A 21,506-nucleotide genomic window follows, 5' to 3' on the forward strand; every position below is an offset into this window, starting at 1 on the left:
TTTTCCATGTGAAGAACTCTTTTAGCATTGCTTGTAGGGCAGGTGTTTATCTGAGAATTTCTTAATCTCTCCCTCATTTTTGAAAGAGAGTTTTACCAGATATAAAATCCTTGGCTTGCAGTTTTCTTTCAGTACTTTAAGTTTCAAGCCTCTGCCTGCTTGCCTCCATGGTTTCTGATGACAAGTTGGCACTCAATCTAATTGGGACCCCATTGTATGCAACGTTTTGCTTTTCAAGTTACATCCAGTCAATATATGTAATCAACATATGTAATTAATATATGATTAAGTATATATAATATATTCATATTAAAAATATATATATAATAATATATATTTTTCTTTATTTTCATCTTTTTTGTTGTCCTCTGAGCTTCATTGAGGTGCATATTCATGTCTTTTGCTAAGTTTGAGAAGTTCTCTGTCATTATTGATTTGACTATTTTATCTGTCCCTTTTTCTCTTTCTTCTCCTTCTGTGACTCCCATAATGCATATATTGGTGCACTTAATAGTATATGATAACTGTCTTAGGCTATTTCCACTTTTAATAGTTGCTTTTTCTTTTTGCTCCTAAGCCTGACTCATTTCAAGTTTCTTGTCTTGTCTTCAAGTTCATTGTTGCATTCTTCTGCCAGCTCCAATTTGCTCTTGAAACCCTCCTAGACACTTTCCATTTCAGTTATTGTGGTCTTCAACTCCAATCATTCTGTTTGGTTCCCTTTTAAATGTCTGCCTTTTTACTCAGACTCTCTTATTGCTCATTCATTACTTTCATGATATTCTTTAGTTCTTGCCCTATATTTCCCTTCATCTCCTTCAGCATTTTTAAGATCATTCAAAAAAATGCTTTGTTATTTCTAAACACTCCAAATAGGCATGGGAAGAGTAGGCACCTTCTGATGTTTCCTGGAGCAAAAAGCCCAGCTTGTGGTTCTTCATGCTATCAGCAAGTAAAAATCACTAGAGGAGCTGAAAAATAGTACAGCATGCCTTCTTACCTCAATTCTCATGGCTGCATCTGTGATGATGATGTTGAATGCTACAGACCTCATTCAGAGACAGTGCTTGTGCTTTCTGACAGGAGTTGACCGCCACAGATTGTTGACTTGTTTGGAGCTTTCAACTCCTCTGTAATTTGCATTCTGTGAAGATGGCAGAATAGGATAGATCTAGTTCAACCCTGCCCTGAGGAATGGCTAAAGAAGGAATGGGAGGGTGAGTGAGACTGTGATTCGAGGGTGTAAGTGACCTGAAAGAGTCTTCTGCACCACATAGGGCAGTCCTTGTTGAAAAAGCCAATGAACTGAGAAGCAGAGAACCAGAGACCATCCCACTGTTGAAAACAGCCTAGTGATGAATCCCAGAGCCCTCATGAGTGCATGGATGGGGAGACAAGGACTAGGAAGTAAGCCAAGCTGCATTCCTTGAATGCACTACCCTCACCAGTGCATCCCCATGACCCACAACTCACCCACGCACACTTCCCACACTTCAAGTGCCCCTGCCCCATCAACCTCATGCATGCATACCCACTCCACAACCCCACCCCAAACACAGGCCAATCCACCTCTCCAGTGCCAGCACAGTCTCACTCCACCCCTCCCAAGCCCTATCTCCCAGTACATGCCCCCTTCAGGCAGTTACCAGTGCATAAAGGATGCTGGAGCTTACCTCCATACTCAGATTACACCCCTCCCCAACCTATGTAGTCACACAGCCCAGCCCCAACCCCCTGAGCTCTGTGCATGCGTTCATCAGTTTATGGCACTCCCAAGTCCACGCATGTGTACAGCCCACAGACATGTTCCCCAGTTCTGAGAAAATGCTGATCTGTGCAGCCAGTCTATCCCCAGCCTATACAGGCATAATGCTGACTCACTGCCCTAACTCTGCACATGCACACAAAGGGCCCCACACCCTAGGCCAGTGCAAACCAGGGCCCTGACCCCAGACCTGTGCACCCACAAAGCTACATCCTCCCTCCCCACTGGGTGTCCACATTGACAAGCATCAGAGTAGCATCCCCAAGCTGCATCTATAGCTGCACTGCAATGCATCACCACACTGTTGTGCCTTGCTGTATGCCCTGCATCCTGTTCTACATCCATCCTACAAATACAAAAGCTTTAGACTATTGAAGGAAATCAACTTCCAAATTAAACCAATCATGATGTTTACATGCCACGAAGACAATAGAAGATCACTAAGCATATCATGACTCAGACAGTTATAGTCCAACCAATCAAATTAAAATACCAGAAGAGACACAGACATTGGAACAACTAATCAAAGATGTTCATATAGTTCTACTAAATAGAATAAATGGGATGACTAATGACATAAAGGAGATCAAGAAGACAGTAGAAGAGCATAAAGAGGAATTTGAAAGAATAAATAGAAAAGTAGCAGATATCACAGAGATTAAAGATGCTGTAGGCCAAATGAAAAACATACTAGAGATACAAAACAGCAGATATGAAAGGGCAGAAAAAAGAATCAGAGGACTAGAGGACAGGAAAACTGATTTCAAGCACTCAAAACAGCAAATGGCAAAAAAGATGAAAATTTTGAATTTGATCTTAGGGAAATGATGGACAAAACAAAGCACACAAATATAAGAATCATTGGTGTCCCCGAAGGAGAAGAGAAGAGTGAAGGACGAGGAAGATTAGTTGAGTATATAATGGGAGAAAAATTCCCAATCTTTATAAAGGACATAAATATACAAATCAAAGAAGCTCAATGAACTCCTAATAGAATAAATCCAAATAGGCCTTCCCCAAGACACATTGTAATCCGTCTGTCAAATGTTGAAGAAAAGCAGAAAATCCTGAAATCAGAAAGAGAAAAACAATCTACTACATACAAGGGAAACCATATAAGACTGAGTTCAGACTACTCAACTGGCACCATGGAGGTGAGAAGACAGGGGTATGATATATTTAAGATCCTGAAAGAGAAAGACTTCCAGCCAAGAATTGTGTACCCAGCTAAATTGTCCTCCAAAACTGAGGGAGAGATTAAAATTTTCACAGACAAACAAATCTTGAAAGAATTTGTCATCAAGAGAATGACCCTACAAGAAATACTAAAAGGTGTTCTGCTGGTTGAAAAAAAAAGACAGGAGATGGAGGTATGAAGGAGAGCACAGAATTTAAGAGTAAACAGTAAGGGTAAATTAAGGATCAAAAAAGAAAGAGGGAAAGAATATAGAGATCTGACAAATAAAATCTGAAAGATAAGATGGTGGATTCAAGAAACACCTTTTTAGTAATAACTTGAATGTTAACAGAATAAACTTACCAATTAAGACAGAGATTGACAAAATGGATGAAGAAATATAATCCAGCTACATGCTGCTTATAAGAGACTCATCTTAGACACAAAGATACGAATAGGTTGAAAGTGAAAAGATAAAAAAAGATGCTCCATGCAAGTTGTAACCAAAAGAAAGAAGCAATAACTGAAGGAAGTGATAGTTATCTCAACAATAATAGCAGGTAACTTCAATACACCACTCTCCTCTATATCTAGAACAACCAGACAAAAGATCAACAAGGAAATAGAGATGTTAAATGACTTGATAAATGAATTAGACCTAACAGACATATATAAGTATTTGCACGCCAAAACACCAGGATATCCAAGTACTCAAGGAATATTCTCCAGGATAGATTATATGCTGGGGCACAAAACAGGTCTTTATAAATTTAAAAAAAATTGAAATTATTCAAAGCACTTTCTCTGATCACAATGGAATGAAGCTGACTCTCAATAACTGCCAAAGAACAAGAACATTAAAAAATACATGGAGATTAAATAACACACTCATAAACAACCAGTGGGTCAAAGAAGAAATTGCTAGAGAAATCAGTAGCTATCTGGAGATGAATGAAAATGAGAATACAACTTATCAGAACTTTATGGGATGCAGCAGAGGCTGTGCTGAGAGGGAAAATTCCCAATCTTTATAAAGGACATAAATATACAAATCAAAGAAGCTCAATGAACTCCTAATAGAATAAATCCAAACAGGCCTTCTCCAAGCCTTAACATGCCTATATTAAGAAAGAAGAGAGAACAAACTTCGAAGACTTTAATGCTCACACGCAGGAACTTGAAACAGAACAGCAAACTAACCCTAAAGCAAATAGAAGAAGAGAAATAACTATGATTAAAGCACAGATAATTAAATGAAGAACAGAAGAACAATAGAATCAATAAAGCCAAAATTTAGTTCTTTGGGAAAATCAACAAAATTATTGGGCCACTAGCAAGACTGAGAAAGAAGAAAGGATGCAAAGAAACAAAATCAGAAATGAGAAGGGATGCATTACGACAGACCATGAAGAAATAAAAGAAATCATAAGAAGATACTATTAACAACTATGTACCAACAAACTAGACAACTTAGATGAAATGGACAAATTCCTGGAAGCACACAAATGAGCTACACTGACTCAGGAAGAAATAGAAGATCTCAACAAATGAATCACAACTAAAGAGATTTGATCAGTCTCAAAAATCTTCCTACTAAGAAAAGCCCAGGGCCAGATAGCTTCACAGGGGGATTTTATCAAACATTCCAAAAAGAACTAATGCCAATCCTGCTCAAACTTTCCAAAAATTGAGGGAAAAGGAACACTACCCAACTTATTTTATGACATTAATATCATTTTAATACCAAAACCAGGTAAAGATGCTAAAAGAAATGAAACTTACAGGTCTATCTCCCTAATGAAAATAAATGCAAAAATATTCCACAAAATATTAGCAAATTGAACCCAACAACACATTAAAAGAACCATGCACCACAATGAAATAGGGTTTATACCAGAAATGCAAGGATGGTTCAACACAAGAAAATCAATTAATGTAATACAGTCCATTAACAAATTGAAAGGGAAAAATCACATGATCATCTTCATTGATGCTGAAAAACATTTGACAAAATTCAACATCCTTTTTTGATAAAAACACTTCAAAACATAGGAATACAAGGTAATTTCCTCACTATGATGAAGGGAATATATGAAAAACTGATAGCCAACATCATACTCAAGGGAGAGAGACTGAAAGCTTTCCCCTTAGGTCACAAAAGAGACAAGAATTCCCATTGTTACCACTATTATTCAACATTGTGCTAGAAGTTCTAGCTAGAGCAGTAAGGCAGGAAACAGAAATAAAAAGCATCCAGATTGGAAAGGAAGAAGTAAAACTCTCATTATTTGCAGATGACATGATACTATACTTGGAAAATCCTGAGAAATCTACAACAAAGTTACTTGAGCTAATGAACAAATTCAACAAAGTGGTGGGATATAAAATTAATGTGAAAAAGCAGTAACATTTCTATATACAAGGAATGACCTAACTGAGGAGTCAGTTAAGAAAAAAGTTACATTCAAAATAGAAACTTAAAGAATCAAGTGCTTATGTATGAACTTAACTAGGTTTGTAAAGGACTTGTTCATAGAAAACTTTATAACATTGCTAAAAGAAATCAAAGAAGATCTAAATAGGTGGAAAGGCACTCCCTGCTCCTGGATAGGAAGGTTAAACATAGTTAAGATGTCAGTTCTATCCAAAATGATCTACAGACTCAATGCAGCACCAATAAAAATTCCAACAACCTACTTTGAAGACTTGGAAAAGCTAGTTATCAAAATCATCTAGAAGGGAAAGAGACCCTGAATAGCTAAAGGCATCCTAAAGGGGAGGAAAAAAAATGGGAAGATTAACACTCCCTGACTTTAAAACCTATCATAAAGTCACAGTGGTCAAAACAGCATGGTACTGGCACAAAGATAGAAGCACTGACCAATGTACCATAGCAACAGCAGGGATAAATAATGGGGGGAGGATCAAGAATTAAGGGGAGGTTTAGACTTCCTATTTGGTGGTGGTGGGTTTATTGGTTAACTTTCTCTTGGGAACAATGAAATTATCTAAAATTGAGAGTTTGATGGACTGTGGACTTTGGGTGTTATACATTATGCCTAATGAAATCAGGTGGCTGAAGGATGCACTGACTAAGAAATAGATTGGCAAATGATTGTGTATATATATAATCAAATATTATGTTGCTACAATATTATGTTGAATCAAATTGAGTGCAGAAATCGACCACCACATCTATGGTCAACTTATTTTTGACAAGGACCACAAATCCACTGAACTGGGACAAAATCGTCTTTTCAACAAATGGTCATATGAGAACTGGATATCAATAGCTAAAATAATGACAGAGGACATTTACCTTACATCCTACACAGAAATCAACTCAAAGTGGATCAAACACCTAAATATAAGAACTAAAGCATAAAGCATCTAGAGGAAAATGTAGCAAACATCTTCAAGACCTAGTAATAGGAGGTAGCTTCCTAAACTTTACACCCTAAGCACAGGCAACAAAAGAAAAAAATAGATAAATGGGAACTCCTCAAAAGCAAATGCTTCTGCACATCAAAAGACTGTCAAAAAGGAGAAGAGGCAGCCAACTCAATGGGAGAAAATACTGGAAATCACACATCATACAAAGGTTTGATACCCTGTATGCATAAAGACATCATACAACTCAACAACAAAAGAACAAACAATGCAATTATAAAATGGGCTAAAGATATGAATAGGCATTTTTCTGCAGAGCAAATACAGATGGCTCAAAAGCACATGAAAAGGTACTCATTTTCATTAGCTATTAGGGAAATACAGATCAAGACTACAATGAAATACCACCTCACACCTATAAGAATGGCTGCTATTAAAGAAACAGGAAACTATAAATGTTGGAGCAGATATGGAGAAATTGGGACACTTATGCACTGCTGGTCAGAATGTACAATAGTGTAACCACTATGGAAGACAGTTTGGTGGTTCCTTAGGAAATTAAATATTGAATTGCCTTATAGACTACTCAGTATATATCCATAAGAGCTGAAAACAGTGTCACAAACAGACATTTGCACACTTATGTTCATAGCAGCATTATTCACAATCACCAAAAGATGGAAACAAACCAAATGCCCATCAACAGATGAGTGGATTAACAAAATGTGGTATATATATATGGTGGAATATTATGCAGCAATAAGATGAAATGATGTCCTGAAGCACATGGCAAGATGGATGAGCTTTGAGGACATAATGCTGAGTGAAATAAGCCAAACACCGAAGATAGATACCGTTTGACTCCACTTTTATGACCATGGTAGAGGTCAAATTGAAGGCTTATAATACAGAATATAGGGGACTTAGAGTTACAAAGAATCTAGAGATGGGTAAATGGTTAGCTAATGAGGTTGTACTCAAATGTAAGGGATAGATAGAAGTGAAGGTGTTTCCCTAGTGGGTCTATAAGTAATATTGAATATGAACAAGATTGGAAGGAGTTGTGTAGACCTACATGTCCCATTGATTAACACTAGAAATATAAATAAGTGCTTGCAAGTACTACTTCAAAAGTATGATTTGTGTACAAAGAGTTTTTAAGTCCAGGGTACAGGGGAGAAACTGCTATTGTATGCTATGTGCTATGCTTAAGAGGAAAGCATCAGCAGTACCATAGCAACAGCAGGGATAAATAATGGGGGGAGGATCAAGAATTAAGGGGAGGTTTAGACTTCCTATTTGGTGGTGGTGGGTTTATTGGTTAACTTTCTCTTGGAAACAATGAAATTATCTAAAATTGACAGTTTGATGGACTGTGGACTTTGGGTGTTATACATTATGCCTAATGAAATCAGGTGGCTGAAGGATGCACTGACTAAGAAATAGATTGGCAAATGATTGTGTATATATATATATATATATATATGATCAAATATTATGTTGCTACAAAAAGGAATGAAGTCATGATGCATGCAAAAATGTGAACTTTGGGATATTAGGTGAAGCAAAATAAGCCAGAAATGAAAGAACAATTATTGTATGGACTCCTTTAGAAAATTCTTGTATGAAAACAGTTGCTTAGACTGTAAGGTCTTATAACAGGCACATTTAGTCCAAAGGGGTAATAAAATTTCTGGATTTTGAAAGGCTCTTTTATATATCTATAACATGGTATTCAGGAATAAGAATGAAGCTGGTCAGGTTGGGATGAAAGTAATTCAGAACACAAGAGTACGGAAGACATTGTCTGTATTTTAGAACCACATCTACTCTTGAGACCAAAGGAAGAAAGGTTTAATTTGTCCAGAACCTAAATTTTATGTAACATATATTCTAACCCAATCTGTCTGGATAGCTCATTGAACAATTGAAACACAGGGGGCCCAAAAATCAGAATGAGGGCCTTTAATCCTCTATAGCTTAATGTAATGCCTGGATACATCCTAGACTATATTGAGAAGATAATTAAAAAGTATTGGCAAAGTCCCTTGAGGGATGGAAGAAAAAAGATGGAACTATTTTCTTTACCATCAGGGAATCCCCAATACTCTGTCAAACATTTTAGACACCCAGATGAATAGGCCAAGCACTTGATCTTTAGGCTTACTCTTGTGACACTTATGCAGGTAGTGGAGAAACTTACCCTACCTATAGGTATGCCTAAGAGTTACTTCTGGAGGACCTCTTTTTTGCTCAAATATAGCCTCTCTCTCTAAGCCCAGCACCGCAAGTGAAACCCTTGCTCTCCCCCTACATGGGACATGACATCCAGGGGTGAAAGTCTCCCTAGCAGCATGGGAGATGACTCTCAGGGATGAGTCTGGCCCTGGCACTATGGGATCAACAATTCTATCCTCACTAAAAGAGGGAAAGAAATGAAAATAATAAATTATCAGTGGCTGTGAGTGTTCAAATAAAGTCAAGAGGATACTCTGAAGGTCACTTATATGGAAGCTTCAGTTAGACATTGCTACCTATCATAACTTGCCAAATTCCAATCAAAACCATTCCAGCCACTCCTAAAGAACACCTAGGGAAATATATAAGATTCTTCAAAGGTTCCATATACTAAGGTAATTTTCCAGAAACCTACACCCTCTAGACAGGTCCCTGAACCAGATAAGTCCTGAAACCTGAAGGGCCCAGCCTCTCCAGAACATCAGCTAGTTCCATCTCCCTACCACATATTATGACAGCCCATGAAAAATTTTTCCAACATGAAAAATTTAGAATGGCCATAGCCCAAATACCCATAAAGAGAGGCCTAGAAACATCAAAGGTGATGATGGAGTTATTCGTGAAGGTAGAGTTTAACAAACAAGTATGATTGCTGAATTTTTGTATTGATATTTCCTTTAGTCTCCAGTATCTTAGCACAGCTAGGAAGAAGAACCTAAAATTGTGGAATTATAACCCATCCAAACTATGAAATCTGTTCTACAAGTAATTGTTGTGCTGTGCTTTGAAATTTTTTTGCTTTTTAGTGTATAAGCTACTTTTCACAAAAAATTAAAAAATGATGTTAAAAATATATATATTCCTTCTAGCCTCCAATGTTCTGGAGCAACTTGAAGGAAAAATCTGAGATGATGGAATTGTAGCCCATGAAAAACTTTGGGATTTGTCCTGTAACTACTTGTTGAAGTATGTTTTGAAAACAGTTGCATTTTTCTTTCTTTGCTTTGCATGTATTTTATGTTATACAATAAAAAACATTTAAAAAGTGTTTTGCTATTTCTTCATTCTCATCTTCTTCATTGTGATCTATGGATTTTTATCCTATTCCTCTGGATAGCCATTATTATTTCCTGTTTCTTTGTTCTTCTTGTGTTCTTTTGTTTCATTTTAATATTTTAAAATGTTAGCACTGGGATTTACTCACTGAGGTGTCTGTTTATTCATTTTATAACCAGTTGGGGATATGACAGAGATTTTGTTGAGCTTCAGTCCTCCTGTAAGAAAGGTCTGTGCAAGGTGAATGCAGTGTTCAGGGATTTCCCTGTCTTTCTGCACCTCTGTCTTGTCCTGGGCTTTTTTTTTTTATAGTTTAAATGCATTTTTATTTTTAGACCACCTACATGAAATTTTTCTTAAGAACAAAGCCACCACTCCAAATAAATCAAGGTCAAAATAAGTGAATTCAAGGTGGCATCAGTCTATCTGTCTAAGTCCTGGGATTGTGTGGATGAAAAGCAGCAGCCAGTTATGATGACAGGTGATGGACCCAGGGAATTGCCAACTTTGTTAACATTTCTCCATTTCTAAACCATCCTTGAAGAAAATAATATATGGGGTCACACCATCCTCATGGTAGTCCAGGAGAGCAATCAAACCATTTGGATTCATGTTTTCACCAATACAGAAGTGATCATTTTTTAAATTTGCAAGGATGTTCTTGATTTGCTCTGCAGCCCCTGTCATAAAAGGTTTTATTCTTTCTGGTTTCTGTTCTTCAAGTTTGCTTTTGATTAATTTCATGTAATCTTTGATGTACTTCTTGTAGGCTTCTTTTGTGAAGCTGATTTCCTGCAAGTGATGGTTCATGGCAATATCACATCAGTAATGACTGTGCTTTTGGTACCTTCACCCTCAGGGCCTTCAGCAGGGGCATTTCCACCAATGAGTGTGTCATCAATACCACCCTCTGTCCTACTGACTATTCTTTCCCTCTACCTCCAGGCACAGCCCATCCATGATCTCCCAGATCTTGTAAATGTCATAGAGATTCACATCATGGCTGATGAGGTCCCAGTAGGTGATCATGATGGCAGCTGGGGGAAGACAAAGGTAGTGGCAGTGGTGGTATAGCAGGAACCTGGAACTTGGAGAGTGTGCGGAGTGGCCAGAGTGGTGCTGAGGGAAGTGGAGAGTGAGCAGAAAAGTTTGTCCTGAGCTTCTGCTTTTAGTTGCTGTGGAGTTCTCCTGTTTCTGGAGTTTCATTGTCCCTTTTGTTTCCCAGGAGTCAGACCTCCCTCTCCTGGGTGTTTGAAGCTGGGAGGCCTTGTCACACTCTGTCTGCCTATATATATTTTTTATACTCCTTTAATTGTCTCAAGATACTATTGCCTTGAGGGCAAATTCTGGTAGGAAGGTCACCCCAGAGAGGATTTTCCCATGTCAGTCTTTTCCAGCTTTGTGACAGGGCCAGGGCCCCACAAAGAGGGTACAGACCAGCTCTAAAGCTCCCTGGTATGCTGATAAAAAAAGGTGCCCAAAGCTTCTCCAATGGCTTTCCTGCCTTACCCAGAAAATTCAGCCCTTCAGGTAACTCTCCCCTGCAGCCCTGAGGAAGCACTGTGTCTTTAAATCTCCAGTGCCTCTGCCTCTGCCCAAGGAAGGTTGAAACAATGGTAGGAATGTTTGTCCAGGCAGGTTGAAACTATAACTGACCTCAGAACTGAGCCCATTAGTGATCCTAATGAAAAACTGTGATCAGTGATCAGCTGTGCCCACACCTGTTCTTGCAGAAGAGGATTTTACATCTCTTTCTGTCACCAGTGCCTAGCCATGGATGGGATCCCATAGCAGCCTGTCATGAGAGTGGGGATGGACACTAGTAACTGCTGCATGGAGAGAGCAATTTACTGTTCTTTGCCATGGTTTGTCAGCCTCTTCCTCCTGCTCTTCCCTGGATGTTTTTCTGGCCTCTGGTGCTTCAAAATAGTTGTTTTAGACAGTTCTTACTTTTTTAATAGTTGTTTTGGTGGAAGGACTGAGTCCTGGAGCTCCTTACTACATTCATCTTTCCTAGACATCATCTACCTATATTTTGACATAGAATTCTACCCTGGTCTGAGGCCCAGTTAAATGACCCATGTTTCACCTTCTCCCATTTGTTATAGTTATTTACATCTTATGTCCCCTCACTAAATTACTAGCTCTTTAGTTGTAGAAACCTACTTTCTGTTCCCATGGCATTGTATCATCTTGCCTTGTGCATGTTGATTACTGATGATCTTTTGTTGAGTGGTGGAATGACTCCTAATGTCTATCACTGGATAGTGGAAGGAAACTCTGAACCTTTATATATTAACTACATTGAAATATGCATGCTTTTCTGATAAAGTGATCTAGTGTCCTAGCAACATTTTTTCCATAAGCTAGGTGAATCTAGTGATTTGTAGTTGATAGTCCTATACATCATCAAAGATGCAATGTTTATCCTGTATGGAGTATTATAAGGTTTGTTGATTGAGAACAATAGTTTGGAGGAGAGCGTTTAGGCTCTGAATCAATATTCAATGTTGCCATAGCACAGTAGGATTTAGTCCCCTTAGACATTTGAAGGAATGACCAAGTCACAAGTTCAGCCTGCAAAATATGTGAGTCTGCATGATACATCAATATGACACCAGCAGACCTGAGAAGACAGTCGTTCCAGCTTCAAGCCAAATTTGCATAATTCTGAGAACTCAAGTCTCAGGTGCCAGCAATAATCAAAATAATTGTTACAATTGCCTCAGGGGTTAACTATATTCCACCGACAAAAATGGTAGTATTTACCATTTCTCAATTCATCATCTAAAAGCAAATAATTCTGGTGAGTTGTATAAAAGCTTGAGAGTGACCCTCATCTTATTTGATTAGTTAAGTTGACAGGCAATCACCAGAAGGAAATTGATGTCTATTAATGCACTGTGTGAGTTTTGCCATCTCTTCATCTGGAAAATGTCCAGATGTCACTGTTTTGAAGTCTGGCTTTCCTTGAAAAAAAAAAAGAAGCAACTGTATTCTGGAATACTGTCACATTGAATTGTAGAGCAGCAAGTCCTGAATACCCTTTAACAACAAAATCTGTCAGCAGCATCACTAATGAAGAAAGCTCGTATAGTGAACTAGCTTTGTTTCCTTCAGTGGTCAGAATTTGTTCTATTCATTGTAACATTTTGTTCTTGCCTTAATAAGCAACAGTGCAACTAGCATAATTCTGCATATCATTGTTTTAGGTCACTCTGAAGTTAATTTACTTATATTTAAAGAAACAGTACAAAACAACATGGCCCATAAGGAACATTCTTTTCTTGAATTTACTTTTAAAGTCTTCATAGAACTAGGATTAAGGAAGACTAAAAGAACATAATTTCTGGAAGGAAAGCTGGGCTTCTAATAGTTTGATGGGCATGATAATTTAGAAAGTCTTTCACTCTGGTGGAGCAGTGATATTGGCTCTTATGCAAATGGCTCCTTTCTGATTCATTCATTCATTTGATAAATATTTATTAAGTACTTACAATGTGTCTAGCACTGTTTTGGGTGTTGGAGATAGACTTGTGAACAAAAATCTCCAAACTCAAGGAGCTTACATTCTGTGAGGGAAGGATATCTGCAAGTAAATAAATAGATGAATAAATGATGTTTTCACAATTTAGCTATTGATATGAAGGAACTAAAATATGGTGATAGGCTAGAGAATGGCTAAAGGGAGTGGGTGTTCTTTATATAAAACATGTGATTTATAATTTGACTTTCTGTTCTAGTTTGCTAGCTGCCAGAATGCAACACACCAGAGATGGATTGGCTTTTAATAGAAGAGAATTTATTTTGTTAGTTATTCAGAGTAAAGGCAGCTAACTTTCCACTGAGGTTCTTTCTTATGAGGGAAGGCACAGGATGGTCTCTGCTGGCCTTCTCTCCAGGCCTCTGGGTTCCAATGACATTCCTTGGGGTGATCTCTTTCTGCATTTCCAAAGGCCTCGGCTGAGCTGCGAGTGCTGAGATGAGGTATGCTGAGCTGATTGGGCTGTGCTGCATTGTGCGCTCTCATTTAAGCACCAGCCAATTAAATCAAACATCATTCATTGCAGCAGGCACACCTCTTAGCCAAATGCAGATGTAATGAGCAACAGACGAGGTTCACGTACCATTGGCTCATGTCCACAGCAACAAAACTAGGCACGTTCACCTGGCCAAGTTGACAAGTGAATCTAACTACCACACTTTCTAATCTCAAGTATGTGTGCCTTATAATGAAATTCTGTAGTAGTAAAATGTATAATCAACCAATCAATAAGAGGTGATAATTGAATGGATGAGCAATAAACTATATGAAGATCTAAAAGAGCAAATTTCCAAGAGGAATTTTAAGGACCCTGAGGTAAGATCCTTGGCTGTTTTTAAGAATTTAAAAAAGAACACTGTGATTGGAATGTACTGAGCAAGGGAATAAATTACTGTGACTTAGTAAGTCAGTGGTTCTTAAAGTTGATCAGGGAACTTAATAGTCATACATAGGCTAGAAAACTGTTCAGTTTAGTTCAAGGTATATGATATGGTGTCCTCAGGCACCCAATTTATGTATAGTTCTCTGATTATGAAAAATCAAGGAGATATTTTTTAGTGCAGTGGTTCTCAAAATATGATCCTGGGCCAGAGACATCAATGTCACCTTGAAAATTGTAAGAAATGCACATTATGTGCTCATTTACTGAAACAGAAACTCAAGAGATGGGTATCAGCAATCTGCATTGTAACAAGCTGAGCAGATGATTCTGATGCCAGACAGAGATAGGGAATCACTGTGTTAAAAAATAACTAGGAGTGACAGTGTGGGGTTAAAGAGTGTCACTTACGACAAGAGTCCTTTTCTTTAAAATCCTCACTTGTCCATTTTTGCTTTTGAACTCATCTCCTTCTGTCAAGGACCTAGCTTAATTAATTCATTAGTTATTTTACCTGTATTAGGAATAAACAAGCAGTGCTGTCAGTGTTGTACATGAATTATTTAATTAAATCTTTATACGAACCCTGTAGGATAGGTACTTTTTTCATCCCCATTTATAGAAGAAATGGAGGCACAGAAAAGAACTTGCCCCAGATCACACAGGTCATAAGAAGAAGGGTATGAATCCAGATATTCTGGTTCCAGAACTATATTCATAAGAAATTCTTTATATTGCCTCTTTGAATATCTGGGCATTCAATCTAAGATAACATTGTTCAAACAATTGCCTTCACTTAAATTTGTTTTTAATTTGGTAACAGTGTCTTAATTTGCCAGGCTGCTATGATTGATACCACACAATGAGTTGGCTTAAGCAATGGGAAGTTATTGGCTCACAGTTTTGAGTCTAAGAGAAGTCCAAAACTGAGGTGTAAGCAATGTAATGCTTTCTCCTGAGAGTCTGTAAGGTGCTGTCCTCCAGTGATCTTTGGGTTTCCTTGTCTTTCCCATCACAGAGCAATGTCTTCTCCTTTCTCTTCCAGGCTTCTGTTACCTTCTGGCTTCTGGCTTCTCCCTGTGGCTTTCTCTAACTATGTCTGAATTTCTTCTGCTTATAAATGATTCCAGTAATCTTGATTAAGATCCACCCTCAAACAGCCTTAACTAAATCTAACATCTTCAAGAGGTCCTATTTCAAAAGATTCACACCCACAAGAACACAGGTGATATTAAGAACATGTCTAAATTGGTATAAATAATTTAATCTACCAGAGTCTAGCTTCTGGAACCAAAATCACATGTTCTCACCACATGCAAAGTTCATTACCCCATCACAATATCCAATGGCTTAAGCCATTTTAATAACAGCTCTTAGCAAAGATTTTTTTAGCAAAATCATTTATGGGTGTGGTTATATATAAATATCACAAAATTTCCCATTGTAACCATTTTGAAGTATAAAATTCAACAGTAATATTTACATTTACAATATTGTGCTACAATTATTATTATATTCATTACTAGAAATTTTCATCAACCCAAACAAAAACTCTATCCATTAAGTAATAACTCCCTATGGATATTCTAGGTATTTCATATAAGTGGAATCGTACAATATTTGTCCTTTCGTGTCTGGCTTATTTCATTCAGCATGATTTCTTCAAGGTTCACTCATGTTGTAGCATGTATCAGAACTTCATTCCTTTGTATGGCTGAATAATATTCCATTGTATGTGTAGGCCACGTTTAGTTTATTCATTAATCTGCTGATGGATACTTGGGTTGCTTCCATCTTTTGGCAATTGTGAATACAGCTGCTATGAACATTGATATACAAGTATCTGTTCAATCCCTAGTCTTCATTTTTCACTTTGAATTAAAGTCAATGAATGATGCTCATAGGGAGTCATCTTGTGAGTATTCTAGTCTAAGGCTTTGAGAGGTAAAGAGCAGCTTGCTTAAAGTTGTATAGTTGGTGAAAGTCAGAGCCCAGGCTTAGAACCCAGGGCCCTAACATTCAACACAATGTTGCCACATTTCAACTGAAAACAAAACTGCTGATCTGATTGCTGTATTAGTTTGTTAAAAGCTGCCAGAATGCAATAAACAAGAAATGGAATGGCTTTTAAAAAGAGAAGTTACAAGTTAAGTTACAAGTTTACAATTCTAAGGCCCTACAAATGTCCAAACTAAGAAATCAACAGAGAGATACCTTGACTCAAGAAAGGCTACTATCTGTCACATGGGAAAACACATGGCTGGTGTCTGTTGGTCCTTGTTCCCAGTTCCATTACTCCCAGCTTCTGATGCCAGTGGTTTCCTTTCTGAGCATCTATGGGCCTTCACTTAGCACCTCTGGGATAAAACTCTAGTTTCTGGCTCACTTAGCATCTCATGGGAAGGCGCATGGCAATATCTGCTGGGCTCTGCATCTCCAAATGTCTGAGTCTAAGCATCTATTCTCTCTGTCAGCACTCCTAGCATCTCCAAATATCTGCATGTCTGTCAGCTCTAAAGCAACTGTTCTCTAAGTGTCTCTGTTGGCTCTGAGCTTTCTCAAAAATGTTTCCTTTCTTAAAGGACTCAGGTACACCTTGAATGGACAGAGTCACATCTCCAGCTTGCCAAAAGGCCATACCCACAATCAGATGTATCACATCTCCATGGAAGTAATCTAATCCAATAAAATTTTCCATCCTAAACAATAGGTGTGGCTCTACAAGATTGGATCAGAATTTGAACATGGCTTTTCTCAGGGTACATAATAGTTTCAAACCAGCACAGGTGCTGAAAACAACAAATCCAGGTCACATATCCAGCAGTTCATATATCCACCAGTCTTAATTTATCTAATTAGTGTAATGCAATCATTTCTTTTCCTGATTTTGGTGACCATGAAGGGTTGTAGGACAGAGTCCTATTGGAACAAAACTTATCTAGCAATAAGAGCAAACATTAAACTCTTCGCACACAAAATCTGTCAGTCTAAGGTATAAGGATAGAATGTTAGCTTCTAAAAAGTAATTTATTTTATTGTCAAATACATGAAAATGACACATCCAAAATAAGCTTACTACTTTTCACTCAGTTCTTTAGCTTTTCCACTTGCTTGCTTGGTTTTATTTGTAGGTGCTTTTCTCATTTTATTTGTGTTGAAATTTTTCCAGGTAAGTGTATAGAAGTTGATGTCCTGAACCCACTTAAAAAAATTATTTTTTACCACAACCTTCCAAGCTTAAGGCTTTATCAAAAAACCCCAGCATTATGTATATTTTGTATATTATATACATTTTGACATATAAACCTGAAGGCAGCCAGCTTTTCTGTCTATACCTTCTGTCCTACATTTATGTAAGTGTGGTGTATAATTTAAGGTTTTAATCTCAAGTATGTTTACTCTTTAATAAAATTCTGTAATAAGAAAACGTAATATCTCAGCTTGATTTTCTTTATAAATATCTTAACTATTCTTGTCATTTTTCCTTTGTCACAGTGAACAAACAAAATAAATTATTAATTCCAATGTAGAATCTACTTCTAACTGGCATGAATTTTTTCCAATAGAGTCATTCAAGATAATGTTTTGGAGGTCTCAGAAAAGTAATGATATTTTAATGAAAGGTCATTTTTCATAGATTAAATGGAATTGTAAAATACATTTTTCCATTTATTATCTGGCCCTCAAACAACTGTTGTCTGCAAAGAAAAGGGAGTGTCTTCAAAACATTTCTTGAATTTTATTTTACATAAAATTAATTTTGTCCTTGGTTGTCCCTAAAACGTACTACCTATGAGAGAGAAAAATTTTCACTTAAAGTTTTCTGAAGGGGAGCTCTTACTTGTAGATGATTTCTCAAGTGTTTCTGAGATGACAGTTTGTGTTGAGAAATAATGCCCACCCCCTTAGTAAGGCTCTGAGGAGAAAGCATTTTACTCAGATATCAGCTCCCACCCATTTTTTTTACCTCCTTCTTTGCTTTCATTAAAATTATGGTTTTAGCAAAGAATGCCCAATGATCAAAGCCAATCATTTTGCTTTAATACTAATACTTGGCCTTCTGAACATTTTAAACTGTTGTAGTTCCTGAGGAATGTGACACAGGGCAGTGCACTACAATATAGAAATTCTGTGTCATATAATTAGTTTTAATTAAGAGCTAGTTAGATTTTCAGGTTTACTGGTATCCTATTTCCCTGACACAGTGTTTTACCAGCGTTACTACAACTTGAGGAGTTATTAGGATGTTTCAACTTTCATTGTGGCTGATTAACAGACCATATACAGTTTAAAGAGTTTGCTTGTATTCCAAGTAGAAGGAATACTTGTGGTAAGATTCAGAGTCTCTCCAGGAGGCTGGGGCAAAAATTTTTTTCACCTGGACGTACTCAGTTTTGTTTCATTAAATAATATGTAGATATACAAACAGTTATGTGGAACCAGACACATACCTCTTTCACTAACAATTTAGAAGTGAACCAGATGCTGCTGTGACCACCCATTGTGGTTTGCCTGGAACTGAGTTGTTCTCAGTGCCCAGACCAGAAAAATCTTGGGAAAATTGAGGTGGTCGGTCACCTGAGTTCAAGAAAGTAGTTCTTTTATGACAGTGCAGATGCTTTATATACCAGAAAAATTACTTCAGGATATACAGGGGAGAGATATGGGAGGATAATTTAATATTTTTAGTACATAAAAACATAGTGAAAATCATCCAATTTAGTCAATAACAGGCAAAAGAACTAGTCATTTGACAAAGTTACAGGTAACAGGAAAAGTATGAGAGTAGGAAACTATTAATAATTATAAACTTTAGATTTTACACCTTTATTCTGAGTCTTAGAATTTACTCTAAGTATTAAATAAGCAGTAGGGTTCACATATTAAGCTGAACAATAATGGAGAGGATTATTAAAAATATGTGAACTATTTATCATTATCTGACATGCAATAAAATGCAACAGGCTGTGAATTATTACATGATAGTTACCATGTAGTGTCATTTCTTGTGAGAACAGATGGCTGAGCTACAGTTAAATACACTGCTGTTTCCAGTCTATAGACTTATATTACAGTTCTGAGAGAGGAAGTGTGCATTAGTGTGTGAAGTTGGGTTGAAACCGAGAGTCTTTGGATTTTTGTTTCTTTGATGTAACACAAAGTTAAGTGCTTGCAGGCAAGTTGCTTAAACTTGGTGGCACAGTTTTCTTACTCTTTGACTTGAGAGAACAAGTGTTAGCTCTCAATTTTTAGGCCAAACAATTTTGGGCAGTCCATAGAAGTAATGGTCATTTGAAGTCAAGGTGGGAGAGCAGCCACCCTTAGTTTCAAAGATATGCTCTATGTGTAGTATAGCCACAATTCTTTTACCGCGCCACTTGTCTGTCAAATGGAAGCTCCTCTGTCTAACTTTCAAAGATGCTCCATTATCTGTGTCCAAACTCCTTATCCAGTTTATTTCCCACTGGGCAGTTCAGCATGGCAGTTAAGCACATGTTTTCTGAAACTATGCTTTTTCCAAAGACTTGCTTTACCAATATTAACTCCATGATCTTGAGCAAATTAATCTCTCTGTGTCTCATTTCCTCATTTCAAAATAGGGCTATTACTAGTAGTATATAATTACCTCTAGGAAGTAATTATATGTAAAACACTAAGGATAGTGCCTGACACATAATGTTTAGTATTTTTATGATTACTGTTGTCATTATTATTATCTTCTTTCTGTATGCTGTGTGGTAGGGGTCACATTTCATTCTTTTTTTCATGTGAGTATCCCATTATTGCAGCATCATTTGCTGAATGTGTTTGTTTATTTCTTTTTGGGATGTGCATGGGCCAGTAATTGAACCCAGATTTCCTGCATGGCAGGCAAGAATTCTACCACTGAACTACCCTTGCACCCCCCCATTATTATCTGTTTATTATATCTTAACATATGTGCTCTGTTCTAGGTTCAATTCTCTCTTTAGCATCCACATGCCATACTAACTTTTTTTCTTCATATTTTTGCTTGTGATGAACTCTCCACATGTCCTAGGATACCTTTTCCTGCTTGTTCAGTTAATTCCAGTTTTCAAAGAACATTTTAATTCTGATCTTCTATGTGAGGCTTTCACAAAACACTCCCTTTGATAAATTTCTTTTAATTTCAACTAGGACCATACAGTTCAACTTTCAAGTATTTGCCATTTGTTGTGTGCTAAAATTGTATCCTTGGCTGATTAGCAATCTTTTTAACAGACGGAACCATGTTGGCTATTTTGCTGTATTTCACAGCCTCAGCAGTTCTCAAGTAAATAAATAGTTGATTGGTTTATGTCAGAGATCTGATACCTAGTTTCTGAGTTCTTAGATTCTCCCACCACTCTTGAGACATAAAGTGATCAATTAAATCATTTCAAGGATAGGTCTTGTAAAAATCTTGCTGATTTTACACTATTTTTCAACAGCTGTTGATGTGCATCAGTGTATCATTTACAGTTCAGTTTTCTCTTATGTTTAGACTCAGAAAAGAATAAAAAATATTTTTAGATAAAGTTCACTTACATTGCTAAACCACATTTAGTAGAGTTAATCCCTAGCATGAAGATAAGATGAATTGTGATAAAAACAATTCTTTAAAATTTATTACAGAAATTTTCACATGCACAAATGGAGGGAATAATATAGTCAGTTTCATTAACCATCACCACTTTATACAATTATTATACTTTTCCACATTTTTGTCACCTACCTCCAACCCCCTCCCCTTTTTTGCTGGAATAATTTTAGAACAAATTCATTGTATTTCATCTGTAAGTAGTTCAGTATGCATCATGAATAGTTGAATAGATACCCAAATAATTTCAGGAAGAACCAGGAAATTGTTCTCAATACTGTACTAAAATGGTCAAGCCTTTTCTTACAATGTTACAACTTTAATAATAAGTAAAAAAAATAGTAGGGTGCACTGGTGATTCAGTGGTAGAATGCTCGCCTTCCATGCAGGAGACCCAGGTTTGATTCCTGGATCACACACCCCCCCAAAATTAAAAAAAAATTAAAAAGAGTTAGTTTTAGTAGGACACCAGTTTGAGCTATATATATAGTGTGTAACTCCTAAGAAACAATGCTTTATAAAAAATCACATTATGGAAAATATTAAGAGCATGGATATTTGTTACAACAAAATTGGATGTCTCTGTTATGTAAACCTGAACCAGACATGTATAAGGCATAAAATTTAGAAGTTAAGAGTTGTCTACTGCAAACTATTATTTATAGATTGTAGTATAGATTGAAAGTCTATATTGTTCATCCTATTTTCTCTGGTTTTGGGCTGAACTTCTGTAGATAGACAGATACACACATCCCCGGTAGTACCATAAATACATGAGGGTTGCATAAGCTCTAACTGACCAGAGTGATATGCACCTGACTGGCTGCAAGGTCTCTTTGTAAGCTCGGGTTCAAT

General features: G+C 37.0%; 1 pseudogene; it reads right to left on the reverse strand.

Annotated features, from left to right (window-relative positions):
- Positions 1-10,136: 10,136 nt before the first annotated feature.
- LOC143671186 (translationally-controlled tumor protein-like) lies at positions 10,137-10,655 on the reverse strand (annotated as a pseudogene).
- Between the last annotated feature and the right edge of the window lie 10,851 nt (positions 10,656-21,506).

The sequence above is a fragment of the Tamandua tetradactyla genome, chromosome X (assembly GCF_023851605.1).
Source record: "Tamandua tetradactyla isolate mTamTet1 chromosome X, mTamTet1.pri, whole genome shotgun sequence".
NCBI classification, from domain to species: domain Eukaryota; kingdom Metazoa; phylum Chordata; class Mammalia; order Pilosa; family Myrmecophagidae; genus Tamandua; species Tamandua tetradactyla.